Raw genomic sequence first — 21,044 nt, 5'->3', positions numbered from 1 at the left:
GAGTGGAGATAGCACGACGGGGAAATGAAAAACCTCCCTCTCATTTCCTGCCTTGCAATGGCTGCGCTGCCGCGGCTTCAAAGCACAGAATGTTTCTCTGGTGATACATATCACTCAGCCCTCAGACTCCGTTAACTGGAAACAGAACACAAAATTACTTTTTACCCTACTGCGTCTGCCTACACAGAGGTCTACTCGACACAGCCGGGGAGAGGACTGGGAGGAGGAGAGGCACTACTAAGTAGGCTATTCACCTCAAAATTTCCATTTGTCCTCAGCAGACAGACAGCGAAGGCCGTGACTGTGTGTTTCATATGGTTCAAACAGACACCCACCACCATAGCGCTGATAAATCTGCATAGTCTGTAGGATGGAGAAAAAAAAACAGATTAATATATTATTCTACTTTCATGCTTTTATACTAACAGCAGAGCCCTAAGACCTAACCATAACCTTAACCCCTACCTTTACCATTACCTTAACCATAACTCTTACCTAACCCTAATTAACCCTTTTACGTTTCAACTTCAATGGGGTAGGGACGTCCCACGGATACTGGATAGCAAGGAACATGTGAGAATCATCCCCCCACAAACACATATACACACACATGTGGGGCTCCCGAGTGGTGCAGCTGTCTAAGGCAAAGCATCTCAGTGCAAGAGATATCACTGCAGTCCCTGGTTCGAATCCAGGCTGCATCACATCCGGCCATGATTGGAATCCCATAGGGTGGCGCACAATTGGCCCAGTGTGATTTGAGTTTGGGCGGGGTAGGCCATCATTGACATTTTTCCAAGATGGCGTAGCAGTCAGACGTCCTTTGTCCTCGTCGTGTCCCGTGTTATATTTATTTTTCTTTGCATATCTCTATATATATATATTTTTTAAATGTCTTCTAAAAACTCAACTTCAAAACACTCTCCTGCAACCCGCCTCACCAAATGTGGTGCGAATCTGTTTGTTTCTTTTAAAAGTTTTATTCACCTCAAATCTGAAATCAACAACAGAAGCTAGCCAGTTCACCAGCTAACGTTAGTATTCAGCTAACCCCGGTTAGCAGTCATCAGCTATCCTTTAGCTCGGAAAGCTATCACCAGTTTTGTACAACGCGACTCAGACCAGAGCATACCAGACCTATTTTCTCTCCACATCCCCTGATTCCTACCGCAAGCTCTGGACAATTTCACCTGGATCTTGCAGCTAGCTAGCTGCTATCCGAGTGACTATTGGCTAACGTCGGTCCCAGAGCAAACCCCTTATGATCACTCGGGTAAGCATGCCTCTCCTTATTAATGTCAATATATATGCCTTAATGCCAATATGCCTCATAGCTTTTAGCCATAACCTTATCCTGCTCCTCCTCTGTTCCTCTGGCGATGTAGAGGTTAATCTAGGCCCTGCAGTGCCTAGCTCCACTCCTATTCCCCAGGCGCTCTCTTTTGTTGACTTCTGTAACCGTAATAGCCTTGGTTTCATGCATGTTAACATTAGAAGCCTCCTCCCTAAGATTGTTTTAGTCACTGCTTTAGCACACTCTGCCAACCCGGATGTCCTAGCCGTGTCTGAATCCTGGCTTAGGAAGACCACCAAAAATCCCTAACTACAACAATTTCAGACAAGATAGTACGGCCAAAGGGGGCGATGTTGCAATCTACTACAGAGATAACCTGCAGAGTTCTATCCTACTCTTCAGGTCTGTACCCAAACAATTTGAACTTCTACTTAAAAATTAACCTCTAAAAACAAGTCTCTCACCGTTGCTGCTTGCTATAGACCAACCTCTGCCCCCAGCTGTGCTCTGGACACCATATGTGAACTGATTGCCCCCCATCTATCTTCAGAGATCGTGCTGCTAGGTTACCTAAACTGGGACATGCTTAAATATAGGTTAAATAAAAAATATATAAATAAAACATTCACAAGCATACATACACACACACACACAACCTTGCAAGAGTGTCATAACTGTCTCTCATGGGAAGAGTAGTAAATGCTGGGTCACTCACCATGAGAGACCTAAATTATTCCCAATGGACTGCTGTGCCTACATTATGACCTGCCTGTGTACAGAGGATGTATTTACTGTAATAGAACATAAGTCATAGACCATATAAATCCAAGTTAGTCCCAAATGCAGTGGTATGTCCTTATTAAGATGCCTATATACAGGAAATAGCTTTACATAATAAGCTGATATATCCAGCCATCATAGACACTATATGACAGGCGATGATAGATAATTGCAGTGTTTGAAAATAATTGGTAATGTAGTACGAGTTGAAAGGAGAGGCAAAATGGCTAACCCAGTTAACTGTCACAAGTGCTTATAATGCAAAACAAACAAACACCCCTTTACCATAAACAAAGACACTCAACAAAGCAAGATGTCATTCTTAAAGCTGGAATCCTTATTTGCTAAATCCAATTTTGGACTTAAAATATAAATTAATTACATATACCCATTAATTCTTGTAGAACATAACTTATAAATGCCTCATGAGTTCAGTTTAACTGTCGTACCGCATTAGAACCCAAAATATAAGCTTGTTTTACACCAATGTTTGTGAACAATGTAAATGTTAACAAACACATGAGGGATGGTCAGTCCTTGCATCCATAGCTCTGTCTATGAATTGGTGAGTGGTTACATTTCGAGGCCCATCCCTAATTTTTTATCAAATGAATTAAGGATTCTACCTTTAAGGATGAGAAACTCCATACAGTTATATGAAATTATATGTAAAGTGTTCCTATATGCTATCTTGGTACAACAGGTGGTGGAACTGGGGACCTTAAAGGGCAGGATGGATGTGACCTGTCACATTCACTTCATCAGAACAAATTATGTTTGTCAGATCACATCAGATCACATCAGTGACCTTTGGCCTCCAGCTAATATGCTGTTTCACACATTAGGGTCATGATCATTATGCTGGGGGCTAATGGTGGACGTCATTAGTACGCTGCAATCACAAAATTTCAGACCATTTTTCATAAGACTGTCCCTGGGTGCTTGCATAAGCTGATATGTCACCCATGTGGAGTAGATTTGAAAGGTAAAGACCTTTGACTGAACATCCACTTGAGAATAACACTCTTGGTTAACGTCATTGTTTCAAAATGGGTAGAAAGACATTGATGCTGTCCTTGTACAAAACAAAGAATAACAAAACATCCTATAGACAGCCACTAACATTTACTATGATGTATCCATAACCTCTACCCCATGACTTTTCATCTTGCAGCAAAAAGAGGATCCTCCCTCATCTCTATCAGGAAAGAGCACAGCCAAGGAGTGGAGCCACAGAGTTTGCCTCTGCAGGCTTGGTGCCTACAGCACTGCCTGTTTGTCCTTCTCAATCCCACTGATCCGCCACAAAATCCAGCATCATCCACAGCAGGGCTCCTCAGGTGGCCCAGGATAGCCTGGAGTGGTGCTGCCACTCTGGGCTCTGGTAAGGTGACTGTCACAGGGGCATGGAAGATCATTTACATAAAATAGTGCTCCAGAGATCAACAGTCATCTCGCCATCCTTCCTCCCTCCCATTATTCTATTCCTCTCTTTCCCTCTCTCATCTCCTCCCTCTCCCCCTCTGGCGTGATGCTTTATTGTCATATGTTTTTATTGAATTATTATTTCATACCTGAGTAAATCAACACAGCTTTAGCTTTCTGGCCACATCCATATATATGTGTGTAGAGGGAAGAGAGCTGAGGAAGGGGGAATCAAATAACACAGAGATAATGTTAACTCATGTTCATGTAAATGTGAACATGAGCGAAGATACAGTATGCGCACATAAATCAGAGCCACCTGAGTCCATTAATCTCCACCTCCCCAGTGGAATCCGTCATAGAGCAGTGGAGCAAGGACCGGAAGGAAGGGAGCCATTACAGCAACAGAGATGCAGTTGACTAATAGTTACTAATAGTCTGTAGATAGTTTGCAGAGCATCTACAGATTATCCTCTACAGACTATCCAAATAAAGTGTTACCAATAATTTCTTAAGAAAAGAGTGCGTGACTTTCAGATTGTAGAATTACATCTTCTGTGTTTTGTTCTCATCAAACCTGTATTTAGATAATTTATGCAGAGTGGTTATTGGGTAGAGCTTGAATGTTGCCATGACAACAGTATGTGTGTGTGAGCACATGTAAGTGCACACCCTTATGTCTGTGTGTGTGCATTCCTGTCTGTATGTGTGTGTGTTCATGTTTGCGGATGTGTCCAGTGCAGACAGACAGTGGGCTGACTCACCAGTGTGGAGCTGATCAATGCAGTTAGAGTCCTGGATTAGACCTCATACACGCCAACGTGGCAGAGCCACACATGGGTCAACAGTGACACCCCCAGGAAGAAAGAAGCATCCTGCCTCTCTCCTTCCCTCCTTACCCCCACCACTAAACTAAACCAGACTAAAGTATTATACTGCAAGGAAGCATGCTGTAGACTAATTAGGCAAGGGCAAAATAATAAAATATTTATAAATCAGTGTGTTTTGATACCTCCACTGGGGTAACATGGGCTTGGAAAAAACTTCCTCAGCATGTACAGTAGAAATTATATGAATATTCAATGATGCCTGGCTGTGTTGCTCTCTGTCTCGCTCTCTGTCTCAGCCTCTCTCTGTCTCTAGTCCACACAAACCAGCCTTGTGTTTGTTAAGCTTCGTATGACTACAGTACTTCCAAAGATAATTATTGAACGGAAATCATTCTTAGTTAATCACACACACTATCTTGGGAATCATTCAAATGATCACATCAATAAATAACTGGACTATAGAACAGTGCATATTAAATCATAAAGGAGCTTGGTAATAAATTCAGCCTCTCTTGGCTGCAAGTAACAGAGTAGAAGTGACCCAGGGCAGGAATAATAAGGGAAGGCTGGAATTCTCATTCACTGTCTGCTTTCCATTTCAATATTCTACTAAGTATAACACACACATTTTAACCCGGGTCTGTTACCCTATGACCTAGTAGTCATGGCTACTAGGTCATAGGGTAACAGACCTGGGTTGAAGTACTATTTACAATCATTCCAATACTTTAAGATTTTGCCTTAGCCTGCCTAGAGTCCCAGATTAGTGGGGTTTGCAGTTTTGCAAGTTTTATTTTGGTTCCATTCTGCTCAGCATGCCCAACTAAAAGTATTAGAAATTATTCCCAGGACTCAGAGTAATGTACCAAGCTGGAGGAGTTGAGATATTCGTCACTGACTTCCCTACTGTGCTCTCCTCTGTGTTCTCCTGTCTCCTATTTTCCTCACCTGGAGGTTACCTGCCTTTGGTGGCCCACTGATGCTGCAGCTGTAGGAAGCTGGGTGAAGATGCAGGGGCGAAGAGGAGTGTTGACCCACCTTACTTCCCTCCCCCTCCCTGGCTCCTGGTGGGGTTGCACCAAACGAAGGGTTGTGGTCACAGTCCTCATCACACACACACAACGGGAGCACCTGGGGAGGAGAGTCTGCTCTAACTGCACAAGGCAAGAGAGCAGCAGGAGATGTTACCTTACACGCACGCATACATGCAATTCAGTCAGCTAAGGAATATAAACTGAAATCTACTTCCCAATGCAAAATGCAATACTCAACAACCTTTCCTAGATTGTGTTTTCTATGATATCGTAACCGATAATACAAAGAAAATATGTGATGGGACTTACTTTATAAAAAATTATAATACTACATTACTACAGTCAATGATGTATAGTTCTACAGAACTACCACATAGTATCAGCTTTTACCAAGAAGAGAGAAATACATTAGAGCATCATACATAGTACATAAATGCCAGCTTGCACATACAACTCAAGGAATCGTGTTCCACTGCGTGTTAGCTTTTCCAACATGTCTGCTTTTTAACTTTTAAGACGTGATTGTGAAAAGGTCTTGTCCTCTTTGGACTTGTTACAACCCTGCCACCCACTAATTAAATATGAGGTGACAGGAACAGTCGTTAAATATGCATTGCGTTCAGACTGAGTAGGCTGCTACACACGCGTCACGCTGCACACGTTCTTAATGTTTTAAAGTAAAACAACAGTCGCACTGGAAGATTGTTTTTCAGTTTTTCTGCAGTATGGACTCTTGCTAACCTATGTCACACTCTCGTGCGTGCCCACAAACACACAAGTAGTAGGTTGGAATTTGGAAAATTAAGACAAGCCCGCTCAAATATTTGAAATATAAATAAAATTGAATAAAAATGTATGTCACCTGCTTTATAAAAAAACAAGTGTAGACTAACAATGAAATGATTACTTACGGCCCCTTCACAACATTGCAGAGAGAAAAAAATATATCCAAAATTATAACAGGGAATAAACACACAATGAGTAACGATAACTTATACACAGGGTACCAGTACCAAGTCGACGTGCAGGGTACAAGGTAATTGAGGTAGATACAGTGACTTCAGAAAGTATTCACACCCCTTGACTTGTTCCTGATTTTGTTATGTTAATTAGTGCCTGAATTAAAAATGGATTAAACGTAGATATTGTGAGACACACAATAACCCATAATGTCAAAATGGAATAATGTTTTTTGAATTTTTTACAAATGAATAAAATATGTAAAGCTGAACTGTCTTGAGTCAATAATTATTCAACCCCTTTGTTATGGCACGCCTAAATAAGTTCAGGAGTAAATATTTGCTTAACAGGTCACATAATAAGTTGCATGGACTCACTATGTGTGCAAAGATAGTGATTAACATGATTGTTGATTGACTACCTCATCTTTGTGCCACACATACAATTATCTGGAAGGTCCCTCAGTTGAGCAGTGAGTTTCACACACAGATTCAACAACAAATACCAGGGAGGTTTTCCAATGCCAATGCCCCTCAAAGAGGCACTGCAGGATGGGTAAAAAAACGAACACATTGAATAACCCTTTGAGCATGTTGAAGTTATAAATTACACTTTGGATAGTGTATCAATACACCCAGTCACTACAAAGGGACATGTGTCCTTCCTAACTCAGTTGCCGGATAGTGTCATGACTCTCCTGTGAGGATTCAAGGATCAGGTTACAGTGGATCAGCGTTCAATAGTGCCCTCTCACCCGCAGAGGGGGGAGGGATTAATGTTGGGGGTTTTATGACACCTCACATCGATCGTTACAGAAGGGTTTTCCTCCCAAAACTTCAACCCCAAACAATGAACACTGGGACAATATATTTCAACATCCGAATGTTGGGAATGATGAGAGGTGGAATATGGAAAATGAATGTCTATTTTGTGATGTCCTTAAAGGTTGTATGAAGACGTTATAACGAAAACATTAACGTCACGTTAAGCGTAACGTCACGACAACAGGAAGGAAACTGATCATGGATTTCACCATGAGACCAATGGTGACTTTATAACAGTTTGAGTGTAATGGCTGTGATAGGAGAAAACTGAGGATGGATCAACAACATTACCATACTAACCTAAATGACCGAGTGAAAAGAAGGAATCCTGTACAGAATACGAATATTCCAAAACATGGTCCTGTTTGCAAAAAGTCTCTAAAGTAAAATTGCAAAATAATGTGGCAAATAAATTAATTTTATGTACTTAATTTTATGTTTGTGTCAAATCCAACATGACACATCACTGAGTACCTGTAAAAACTATTGGTCACTAAATCCAGAGAAATTACAGACCATGTAAACAATGGTTGGTCACTAAATCCGTCTAGAAGGACCACGTAAAAACGGTTGACTGGGCGATCGGCTGTGAATGCCCTCACCCGCTATGTACTTATAACTGAATTGCTTGGTTCCCACTATAGTGCTGTCCGGTCAGAACATGATGCTGAGGCCCATCACTGTACTCTTGATAGTCACCACACACACACACACACACATACACACACGCGCTTCCATTTGAGAATGTTTATATGATTTGGTCATCCGAGCAATCAGTCGAGCAAACTGAGCAATCTTGGGAGAAGGGCCGATGGAAGCCACTCCTCATTAAAAGGTACATCACAGTAGGTCCTCCTCCACCTCCCCTGGGAGGACACGGACCCCACCTGTTAAGAGAGACAAGATAAACAGGATGAGGTTAAAAAGTTAGTTAATTGTAGTTTATTGTGCTTTAGCCTGTCTCCTGAAGAGCTAAGCCATTATTATGTCCTGAAGATCAGAGTAAGTACAGCATTTAGTGCTGTGCGATTAAAACTTCTTGGTGACAGGGGGCAGTATTTTCACATCCGGATGAAATACATGCCCAAATGAAACTGCCTGCTACTCATCCCCAGAAGTTTCTAAAACTGTTTGAATCATGTCTGTGAGTATAACAGAACTTATGTAGCAGGCGAAACCCAGAGGGAAAACCATTCAGATTTTTTTTTAGGTCATTCTCTTTTCAATGAGTTTTCATTGGGAATCCAGATTTCTAAGGGTCCTTCTTGCAGTTCCTACCGCTTCCACTGGATGTCACCCGTCTTTAGAAATTGGTTGAGGTTTTTCCTTTGTATAATGAAGAAGTAGCCCTGTTCAAAACGAGGGTCACTTCAAGTGTACTGTTAGGCACGTGACCAGAAAGGTAGCGTCAGTTTGTTTTCTTCCTGTATTTAACACAGATCATCCCGTCTTCAATTTTATTGATTATTTACTTTAACAAATACCTAAAGTTGTATTACAAAAGTAGTTTGAAATGTTTTGACAAAGTTTATACAGGTAACTTTTGAGATATTTTGTAGTCACGTTGCTCAAGTTGGAACCGGTGTTTTTCTGGATCAAATGCGCCAAATAAATGGACATTTTGGATATATATCGACAGAATTAATCTAAGAAAAGGACCATTTGTGAGGTTTATGGGACATATTGGAGTACCAAAAGAAGAAGCTCGTCAAAGGTAAGGCATGATTTATATTTTTATTTCTGCGTTTTGTGCCGCGCCTGCAGGGTTGAAATATGTTTTCTCTCTTTGTTTACTATGGTGCTATCCTCAGATAATAGCATTGTTTGCTTTCGCCGAAAATCCTTTTTGAAATCTAACATGTTGGCTGGATTCACAACACGTGTAGCTTTAATTTGGTATCTTACATGTGTGATTTCATGAAAGTTTGATTTTTATAGTAATTTATTTGAATTTGGCCCTCTGCATTTTCTCTAGCTTTTGGCCAGGTGGGATGCTAGCGTCCCACATATCCCAGAGAGGTTTTAACATAAATGTCCTTTATTTTTTCCTGGGGTTTTGAAATTGCCTTGGTAGCATTTTCACAAGTATGTGGTACATCTTCACAACTCTTAGGACAAAATTCCAAACTGGTCACATTTGTAATGCAGCCAGTCCTTCATTTAAAACCTGTCATTGTGCATTCATTTAGATTGTAAGCATCTCTCACCACACAACCATTGATTCAAAATAGGTTTGTGAAATGTAATGAGAACATTGGTTTAATACACAAAACATAATGATGATGTGAATTTTTAAATGTAGTCATTTTAACTACCAGTTAATCCAATAGCAAACAATGCAAGATCAGTGTTTCAAATCACTCGTAGTAGTGCTGAAAGTAATATTCTACCGTACATTACAGTTTTCACATTAGGCAATACACTTACATTACCCAACAACGTTGACAGAAAATCTATAATTTAGATATTATCTATCCAATGCGTAATCCAAGGTGTAATCAATGAAGACATCCCCTACAATCTTTCATGCATAAAAATAACATTTTGTTTTTCAGATATAATTGCAACATCGATGTACTGTCTGTAATCAAATGTAATAAATTAGATTAAACAAAGTAAATTAATGAAAATAATACAATGTTTAGCACGCACTAATTTGCATCAAGCCGGTCTTGAGCATTTGGACATAAATTCTCATTCACATCACACAATGTCCTCATTGTTCATGCATAGCAGGAGAAAACAATTTTGGCATGGCGAATTCAAGCTTGACAAGGGTCTGCATTGATGTTGTTGCATGCCTCATCCATGGCCAGAAGGATTGTGGCATACTCATGGGGATAGCGATCGTACACCTTCCACCTCCATACTGAAACAAAACATTCCTCAATAGGGTTGAGGAAAGGAGAGTTAGACGTGCAGGTATAGGGTAACAAATCGGGGATGGGTCCGAAATCATGCCTGAAGCACCTCTGCATGGTGGAACCTGACATTGTCCCACATAATGACATAGGTGACCCCTTCACCTTGACAGGCCTGATCAATTTCAATGAGAAACAATGAGGTCTGCAGCGTTGTAGGATCCAAGAAATGGCCTACAGCCTACCACACCATGTTCAGAGATAGCTGTGCACATGGAGATGTTTCCCCCATGTTGTCCAGGCACTTGGACAGTCGCCCATGAGGTTCCGCCCAGGGCGCCGAGTTTTGGCCAGGTTGAAGCCCACTTCATCAACAAAGATCTACTGGTCATGGTTCACAGCAGCATCAATCACCATCAGCCTCTAAAAATATGTTTTGGTTAGTTATTTTTACAGTTTAATTCCAATATGATCATATGAAGTAGCATGTGCAATAAGTGGTAACAGTAATAGAGTATATAGTGCAGTACCTGAACATACTCAGCCCGCAGTTGTTTCAACCGGTCGTTGATTCTTTCAAAAGGCAGAAGGTAAATGTGTTTCACAGATACGTGTTGCCTCTTCAAAAGGCGGGCCATTGTTGCCAGGCTGATGGATGCCACATTGGGAAAGGGGTCATCATTCTCCTCAAAGGCCTGCTTTATTTCGGACAGCTGTATGTTATTCCTGGCCCTCACCATTTCCACCACTGTCCACTCCTACTGCACACAGCCACGACCACCACAATGGGGTCTTAGTGGTGATGGAATTGAGACCTCTGTAATCAATGCAGGGATGCAGACCCCCACCCTTCTTGGTCACGAAGAGAGGTGGATGAGCGGACAAAACCATGTTGGAGAGCCTTGTGGTTTCAGCCACTGACAGAGGATAGACATGGCTGTGCAGAGCCTTCTAGGAGGCCAATGGCACAGTCCCAGGGTTGATGAGGAGGGAGACGTGGCTTGGGTCTTGGAGAATACCTCCCGTAGATCCGGGTATGTCAGGCTGGAGGGCAACCACAGGACTCTCAACCAACATGGAACCACAAGGCAAGGGAAGGCAGGTCGTTTGACTTCCGGGTTCCCAGTCAGTGATTTCAATCCTCGACCAGGAGATGGTGGAGTCATGACATTGGAGCCACGGGAAGCAGAGGATGATTTTGTGCACGGGTGCGGTGATGACTAAGAAGCATCTCCTCGCGCAAGGATCCCACAGTGAAGGTTAGTGTTGCTGTGACGTGTGTGATAATGCCGGATCCCACTGGTCGATTATTCAGGGTGTGGATCGGAAGAGTTATACTCATGTCTGTGAGTATAACAAATGGCGAGGTGGGCTGCGGCACTCCCGAAGAAGGTTATCCAGATGGATGAGTGCGTCCAATGAAAGGTTGTCATCCCAACATGCCAACTCTGTCTGGACCTCTTTGCGCAGTCCTCTCCAAAATAGGGAACCGTGCACCAGCCCATTCCATCCGCTGGAGGATGCCACAGTCTAAAACGTGAGGGTGCATTCCACAGCAGTCTAGGCACCCTGATGGAGTTGGAAAAGTCACTCACCTCCCTCCCTGCCCTCTGGTGGATAACGAGAAGGACCTCCTCCATAGCGTACCCAGTTGCGCCAGCTGGTTGTGGAGTTGGTGGAGTAGATGACCGTGTTCATTGACCATCTGGAAGATGGTTTTATCTTCTGCTGTGTCGTGTCTTTGGCTATGCCGGATTAAGTGATATGACATGCTATTCTATAAAATAATTTCTCTGTAATTCATATTACCTGATTAAGCTAATCATGTAAATATAATTAATTAGAACGTCGGGGCACCACAAAGAGTGTTTATAGAGCTGTTGTCTTCCGAATAAACTCTTAAAGACCTAGTAATATTTTACTTCAATAGCAGTCAATATTAATCGTAACCTTATTTCAGTCTCATCTCTCACGAACCTTGGCTAACAATTTGAAACAGCAATACAAAATTAAGTTTAATTATTTATTTACTAAATACCTAACTAATCACACAGAATTACATATACACAAAATGAATCATACATTGATTACAAATGATGTCATAAAGGAAAATGTCCCTAGCGGACGGAACAGATTTGACAGCTGGTTACACAAAGAACGGGGGTTGGGTTTGAGTGAAAGAGCGGGAAGACATGAGGAACATATGGAGAAGCTTTGTCTCTATCAGGCTGTAGGCAGCTACTCTATTGTAAATACAGAATCTTATGCATTCTAAATTACCGCCCATTTGGAAAAGGAAAATGCAATAAATATTTACTCTGAGCTGAGCTTCAATAGGTTGGTGGTAGATGGAAGGCTGTGTTGCCCAACAGAGTCCTTTGTCCTTTGAAGGGTGTCTCTGGTGGTGAATGGGATACGATGTAGTGTTGTCGTTGTGTGGTAGATGGAATACTCTGTCTGTCCTTTCCTGGCCCACGTTGACATCTGCTGTTGCTAACTCAACGGCTAGGATGTCTCACCTCTTTAGTGAGTAAGAGTTCAAAGTTTATACCATTCAAAACCAAAGCTCACGCTGAGGTTGGCTTAGTTCTGTAGTTGACATGTTAGTCCTTTTCAACGTATGGACTGTCGTCATATCGTCCTCGGAACAGATAGTTACATTTTCATCAAGGGCTTATACAGTGGAGGGAGAGAAGGGTGTGTTTCATAGTTTATAACCCATGTCTCTTCACAGGGGTGGGCCCCTGATTGAGCAGAGCTCGAACTTTATGAAAACCCAAATCTCTCATTTGGAAGCTAAAATTACATTTAATCTTTTCACAAATAGTGTCATATTTAAACATTTAAATTGCACAACAATTCCATGTGAATCTGATAACTGGAATGTGTAGACTTTCCCAGATACAGTTTATGTCGTCCTGTCATCAGTCATAATGTCTCAGATGACAACCGAACTGACATATTCATTAAGTACCAACGCATATTTTCAACTGGTTCTATTACCGAAATATGGTTCCTTTCCCCCCACTTGTTTGATGTTCCCAGACTCTCTATGTTTAACAAAGGCTATTCAAAAAGTCCTTCAATAGAGTTCGAAAGAGGGAAGGGAGAAAGGTATTTATGGGGGGTCATAAACCTTACACACAGGCCAACGTCATGACAGCTGCTTCCATATGTTGCGGTATTATTCTGTTATGTATTTGCTGGGAGTCAGAAAGCAGGTGCAGAAGGTGAGTTTAATAATGAATAAATGCAGATAAGCAAAACAAGAAAGAGAGTAATAGAGAACATGAATCAAAACAATACTACCTAGTGACTGATGGCTACAGAGGGCTAAATAAAGGGAGAGTAATCAAGGAAAAAAGTATGTCCAGGTGTGCGTAATGATGGATGCCAGGGCCGGTAGTTAGTAAACTGGCAATGTCAGCAGGAGTAGGTTTGACAATTAAGTGCAGTTGGATTAAGTGATGTATTTAAACAAATGAGAAGAGAATCACATGAAAAGTATTTGAGCATTGAATTGTGAAAGGTATTTCCAGATGAAACACTGATTAACTTTGGTGAAAAAAATACTGTGTGATTTCGTGTGTTGTACTTCCTCAATTGAAAATATGCTTAAAGTTTTTCAAAAACAGCCTGTTTGTTAATCTGTTTGAGTTTTGTACTAAGAGTTGTGAAGTCCTGCTCCCAGACAAATTAAACAACGTCTTTGCTCACTTTGAGGACAATACAGTGCCACTGACACGGCCCGCTACCAAAGCCTGTGGGCTCTCCTTCTCCGTGGCCAACGTGAGTAAAATGTTTAAATGTGTTAACCCTCGCAAGGCTGCTGACCCAGGCGGCATCCCTAGCTGTGTCCTCAGAGCATGCGCAGACCAGCTGGCTGGTGTGTTTATGGACATATTCAATCAATCCCTATCCCAGTCTGCTGTCCCCACATGCTTCAAGATGGTCACCATGGTTCCTGTTCCCAAGAAAGCTAAGGTAACTGAACTAAATGACTATTGCCCTGTTGCACTCACTTCTGTCATCTGCTTTGAAATAGTGATCAAGGATCATATCACCTCCACCCTACCTGATACCCTAGATCCACTCCAATTTGCTTACCGCCCCAATAGGTCCACTGATGATGCAATCACCATCACATTGTACACTGCCCTATCCCTTCTGGACAAGAGGAATACCTATGTAAGAATGCTGTTCATTGACTACAACTCAGCATTTAACACCATTGTACCCTCCAAACTCGTCACTAAGCTCGAGACCCTGGGTCTCGACCCCGCCCTGTGCAACTGTGTCCTGGACTTTCTGATGGGCCGCCCCAGGTGGTGAAGGTAGGAAACAACATCTCCACTTCGCTGATCCTCAACACTGGGGCCCCACAGGGGTGCATGCTCAGCCCCCTCATGTACTGCCTGTTCACCCATGACTGCGTGGCCATGCACGCTTCCAACTCAATCATCAAGTTTACAGATGACACTATAGTGTCATCTGATTACCAACAACGAAGAGACAGCCTACAGGGAGGAGGTGAGGACCCTCTGGGTGTGGTGTCAGGAAAATAACCTCTCACTCCACGTCAACAAAACAAAAGGAGATGATCGTGGACTTTAGGAAACAGCAGAGGGAGCACCCCCCCCCCCCCCCCCCCCCCCCCATCCACATCGACAAGACAGTAGTGGAGAAGGTGGAAAGTTTTAAGTTCCTCGGCGAACACATCACGGACAAACTGAAATGGTCCACCCACACAGACAGCGTGGTGAAGAAGCCGCAACAGTGCCTCTTCAACCTCAGGAGGCTGAAGAAATTTGGCTTGTCACCAAAAACACTTTAGAGATGCACAATCGAGAGCATCCTGTCAGGCTGTATCACCGCCTGGTATGGCAACTGCACCACCCTCAACCACAAGGCTCTGCAGAGGGTAGTGCGGTCTGCACAACGCATCACCCAGGGCAAACTACCTGCCCTCCAGGACACCTACAGCACCCAATGTCACAGGAAGGCCAAAAAGATCATCAAGGACAACAACCACCCGAGCCACTGCCTGTTCACCCCACTATCATCCAGAAGGCGAAGTCAGTATATGTGCATCAGAGCTGGGACCGAGAGACTTAAAAATAGCTTCTATTTCAAGGCCATCAGACTGTTAAACAATCATCACTAACATAGAGAGGCTGCTTCCAACATACAGACTCAAATCTCTGGCCGCTTTAATAAACTGACTTAAAGGTATCACTAGTCACTTTAAATAACACCACTTTAATAATGCTTACATGTCCTACATTACTCATCTCATAAATATTCTAAACCATCTACTGCTTCTTGCCTATGTCGCACGGCAATCGCTCATCCATATATTCATATGTACATATACATATTTATCCCTGTACATTTGTGTGTATAAGGTAGTTATTGTGAATTTGTTAGATTACTTGTTATATATTACTGCATTGTCAGAACTAGAAGCACAAGCATTTTGCTACACTTGCATTAACATCTGCTAACCATGTGTATGTGACCAATACAATTTGATTTGATGATTTAATGAAACAATATCAAATAAAACAAATGTAATATACACAACAACTGAAATATCTTTAAAGTAAAGAGTAAAAATGTTAAGCAGTAATGGGCAGTCACTGCCATAATTGTATTCATTATCTGTCATCACATTTTATTTTCCCCCTTTTCTCTGTTCTCTACACTCTTACAAAAAAGGCTTCCAAAGGGGTTCTTCGGGTGCCCCAATCGGATAGCCTTTTGAGAAACCAATTTTCGTTCCAGGGAGAACCCTTTTGGGTTCCATGTAGAACCCTCTGTGGAAAGTGTTTTACATGGAACCCAAAAGGGTTCTACCTGAAACCAAAAATTGTTCTTGAAAGGGTTATGCTTTGGGGACAGCCGAATAACCCTTTTAGATGCTCGATAGCATTTTTTTCTCTATGATTATATGGTGGCCAGTAGTCTAGTGGTTAGAGTGAAGAGCCAGTAAACAAAAGGTCACTAGTACAAATCCCCAGGCTGTCAAGGCCAAAAATCTGCTGATGTGCCCTTGAGCAAGTCACTTAACTGTAATTGCTCCCACTCAATTTGTATTATTTATCTAAACAGGACCCTTTGAGAGACCACATGTGAGCCAGCTTTCAAATACAGAGCCACACTATGAACTGTGTCAAAGACCCATGTTTCCTCTGACAGTTTCTTCAGAATACAGATAATGCAGCACGCAGCAGGAGGAATCAACAGCAGTATGGGAGAAAGGGTCACAGACAAAAAGTGAGGGATGGTTGGATGTCAGGCATATGAAAGACATCTTAGGGGTGGAAGACCTTTATTTGTATTTAAAGGCCTTGGTCAGCTATATTCAGAAAGAGAGAGAGAGAGAGAGAGAGAGAGAGAGAGAGAGAGAGAGAGAGAGAGAGACCCCAAATAGCAGGACCCAAAACATGCTCCTGATGATAATGTGACCCTGACAAAGACATCAGGGCAATGGAGAGCGATCAGACTGAAAAGGACAGGCCTAGACTAGACAGCTGTCAAAGAGAGAGTGGGTATACGATTATGTGTCCCTGTGCGTTCATAAAAGGGAATTTTAATTCATTAGAGAAGAGCAGAGACCATTAAATATTGCCACTCTCCTACTTGGCTTTGCTTGGCAGCCACATCGACAGTGTTGATCTTAATTAAACAGCTAATTACTCTCACTGTGAAAGTCACACTCTGGGATGGGAGGAAGGAGGGGGAGGGAGACGAGAAGGAAAGTGGGGAGGATAAGGACAAAATGAGGAAGCCGTAAAGTAGAGATTAGGGTTGCAAATGCAGGGTATATTACTGGAAACTTTTACCAGTAAAAGTAAGTTTACCAGTAAAGTACCAGAATTCTGTACCTTTTTGGGTACTTCAGATTATCACGTTTATGTAATTATCTTTGGCCCTCTGTGTGACCTTATCACATGTAAAATAAATTCAATAATCAAATGAGATTATAAACAAATATGTGAATGGAAAATATGTGAATGACAAAGCTGTAAATCATAAACCATCAACTTAGTGAATACAATTTGTGTTTTATATGAGGGTTTCGGCATGTAATTTCAATTATATTTTACACACTTTTATTTATTTTACTATGTCACTCTGTCTTTGTTCTTAATGTTGTGAAAAAGTAAATTGTTGCAGAGTTCATTTAAAATAATGCAGATGCTTTTTTCAGAATTAGGCTATATTCTCTTGAACCATATGGTCTATCCATTAGAAACTCATGGACAATATGGACATAGATTTTATTTTTTTAAATAATTATTCAAGTATAAATTACCAAAGACAACATAGATTGACATACATGACCTGTTAATTACAAAATGTTCAGATAACTTTGTTAAATTACGAGTAGCTTTGCAAACCTAGTACAGATGTAAGATGACGCATGAGTGGGTGAAGGGATGCCATATTGTGTAGTCTATGCAGATGACAAAGTCACAATTGTTCTTACAGCTAGGGGTTTCCGCTGAAAAGGCTGAGCGCGAAATTCAAAAACATTTTTGAAATATGTAACTTTTCTACATTCACAAGTGCAATACACCAAATTCAAGCTTAACTTCTTATGGCTGGGGGGGGGGCAGTATTGAGTAGCTTGGATGAATAAAAAATACAAGTATTATGCACAGAATTATAGATATACTTCTCCTTAATGCAACCGCTGTGTCAGATTTCAAAAAAGCTGTGCACGCGTGATCAGCTCATGGCACTCTGGCAGATCTCTGCTTGAATCAGCTCTCATTTGCCCCCACTTCACAGTAGAAGCCTCAAACAAGGTTCTAAAGACTGGTGACATCTACTGGAGGCCTTAAGAAGTGTAATATGACCCCATAGACACTGCATATTCGATAGGCAACCAGTTGAATAACTACAAACCTCAGATTTCCCACTTCCTGGTTGGATTTTTCTCAGGTTTTCATCTGCCATATGAGTTCTGTTATACTCACATACATCATTCAAACAGTTTTAGAAACTTGAGTGTGTTTTCCATCCAAATCTACTAATAATATGCATATATTAGGTTCTGGGCCTGAGTAGCAGGAAGGTTACTCTGGGCAGGCTTTTCATTAGAACGTGAAAATGCTGCCCCCTTTCCCAAACAGGTTTTAAAGACCAAGTTTGAGAATGACAAAAATGACCTTATGACGAACATAACCTGGAGGCCACAGCTACGGCAAGCTTTAATGTCTCGGTGATAGATACCTTACATATGCTCTTCTCAGAAACTACTAAAACACATGACAGCAGAAGTGTAAAAGCCATCATCCCTGACAGTCAGATTAATTCAGATGCCAAATACTGAGCGGTCATCGATCCTGCTGTAAAGGCAATTACGATGTGCTCCGTGTCATAGAGATACAGTCGAGCCGCCTTCCACTACACTCGCCCCTCACCTCTTCCCCCCTCACCTCTTCTCCCCCTCACCTGATTTTACTCCCAGCACAGCACATTGATAATTATACATGCTTATCCAGGTGGGAGTTCACTGTCAGATATTTGTGGGTGTCAGCACCTTGGACTTGTAGCCAGGGAGGCAATGTTGTGACTTAACTATCATTAATGTTCCTCTGTTCCTCTTGTGATGTAGAGGTTAATCCAGGCCCTGCAGCCCCAAGCACCACTCCCATTCTCCAGGTGCTCTCATTTGTTGTCTTCTGTAACCGTAAAAGCCTTGGTTTCATGCATGTTAACATTAGAAGCCTCCTCCCTAAGTTTGTTTTATTCACTGCTTTAGCACACTCTGGCAAACCTGATGTCCTAGCCGTGTCTGAATCCTGGCTTAGGAAGGCCAACGAAATCTCCATCCCCAACTACAACATGTTCTGACAAGATAGAGCTGCCAAAGAGGGCAGAGTTGCAATCTACTGCAGAGACAGCCTGCAGAGTTCTGTCATACTGTCCAGGTCTGTGCCCAAAAAATTCGAGCTTCTACTTTTAAAAATCCATCTTTCCAGAAACAAGTCTCTCACCGTTGGCTATTCATAAGGACCGCCCTCATCCCCCAGCTGTGCCCTGGACACCATCTGTGAATTGATTGCCCCCCATCTATCTTCAGAGTTCATACTGTTAGGTGACCTAAACTGGGATGTGCTTAACTTCTTGCGTCGAGCAATCCCGTATCCGGGAGCGTAATCATAGCCTCAAGCTGATTAGCATAACGCAACGTTAACTATTCATGAAAATCGCAAATGAAATTAAAGAAATATATTCACTCACAAGCTTAGCCTTTTGTTAACAAAACTGTCATCTCAGATTTTCAAAATATGCTTTTCAACCATAGCTACACAAGCATTTGTGTAAGAGTATTGAAAGCTAGCATAGCATTAAGCCTAGCATTCAGCAGGCAGCATTTTCACAAAAACAAGAAAAGCATTCAAATAAAATAATTTACCTTTGAAGAACTTCGGATGTTTTCAATGAGGAGACTCTCAGTTAGATAGCAAATGTTCAGTTTTTCCAAAAAGATTATTTGTGTAGGAGAAATCGCTCCGTTTTGTTCATCACGTTTGGCTAAGAAAAAAAACTGAAAATTCAGTCATTACAACGCCAAACTTTTTTCCATATTAACTCCATAATATCGACAGAAACATGGCAAACGTTGTTAAGAATCAATCCTCAATGTGTTTTTCACATATCTATTCGATGATAAATCATTCGTGGCAGTTGACTTTCTCCTCTGAAGCAAATGGTAAAATGCATGCAGCTGGAGATAACGCAATAATTTCAGCGGAGGACACCAAGCGGGCACCTGGTAAATGTAGTCTCTTATGGTCAATCTTCCAATGATATGCCTACAAATACATCACAATGCCGCAGACACCTTGGGGAAACGACAGAAAGTGTAGGCTCATTCCTGGCGCATTCAAAGTCATATAAGGAGACATTGGAACACAGCGCCCTCAAAATCTGGGCCATTTCCTGTTTGAAATTTCATCTTGGTTTCGTCTGTAGCATCAGTTCTGTGGCACTCACAGATAATATATTTGCAGTTTTGGAAACGTCAGAGTGTTTTCTTTCCAAAGCTGTCAATTATATGCATAGGTGAGCATCATTTCGTGACAAAATATCTTGTTTAAAACGGGAACATTTTTCTCCAAAAATTAAGAGCGCCCCCTATATCGAAGAAGTTAACACTCCGGCCGTCCTACAATCTATGCTAGATGCCCTCAATCTCACACAAATTATCAAGGAATCTACCAGGTACAACCCTAAATCCGTAACCATGGGCACTCTCTTAGATATCATCCTGACTAACTTGCCCTCTAAATACACCTCTGATGTCTTCAAATAGGATCTCAGCGATCACTGCCTCATTGCCTGTGTCCGTAATGGGTTTGCGGTCATACGACCACCCCTCATCATCGTCAAACGCTCCCTAAAACACTTCAGCGAGCAGGCCTTTCTAATCAACCTGGCCCAGGTATCCTGGAAGGATATTACCTCATCCCGTCAGTAGAGAATGCCTGGTTACTCTTTAAATGTGCTTTCCTCACCATCTTAAATAAGCATGTCCCATTCAAAAAATGTAGAACTAAGAACAGATATAGCCCTTGGATCACCCCAGACTTGACTGTCCTTGACCAGCACAAAAACATCCTGTGGCGTTTTGCATGAGCATCGAATAGCCACCACGATATGCACATTTTCAGGGAAGCCAGGAACCAATATACACAGTCAGTTATGAAAGCTAAGGCTAGCTTTATCAAACAGAAATGTGTATCCTGTAGCACTAACTTGGGACACTGTAAAGTCCATGGAGAATAAGAGCACCAGCTGCCCATTGTGCATCTATTATTACTTTTATTATTATGTGTTTTACTTTTCTATTCATTTTCTATTTTCTTTCTCTCTGCATTGTTGGGAAGGGCCCTCAAGTAAGCATTTCACCGTTAGTCCACACCTGTTGTTTACGAAGCATCCACCTCTCCATCCCTCTTCTTTTGTCTGCTGTCCCCTGATCTCTCCATCTCCCCAGAGAGATGACTGGGTTCGCAGGG

Source organism: Oncorhynchus masou, chromosome 31 (genome assembly GCF_036934945.1).
Source record: "Oncorhynchus masou masou isolate Uvic2021 chromosome 31, UVic_Omas_1.1, whole genome shotgun sequence".
Taxonomy (NCBI): domain Eukaryota; kingdom Metazoa; phylum Chordata; class Actinopteri; order Salmoniformes; family Salmonidae; genus Oncorhynchus; species Oncorhynchus masou.
This window is presented reverse-complemented; position numbering follows the sequence as displayed.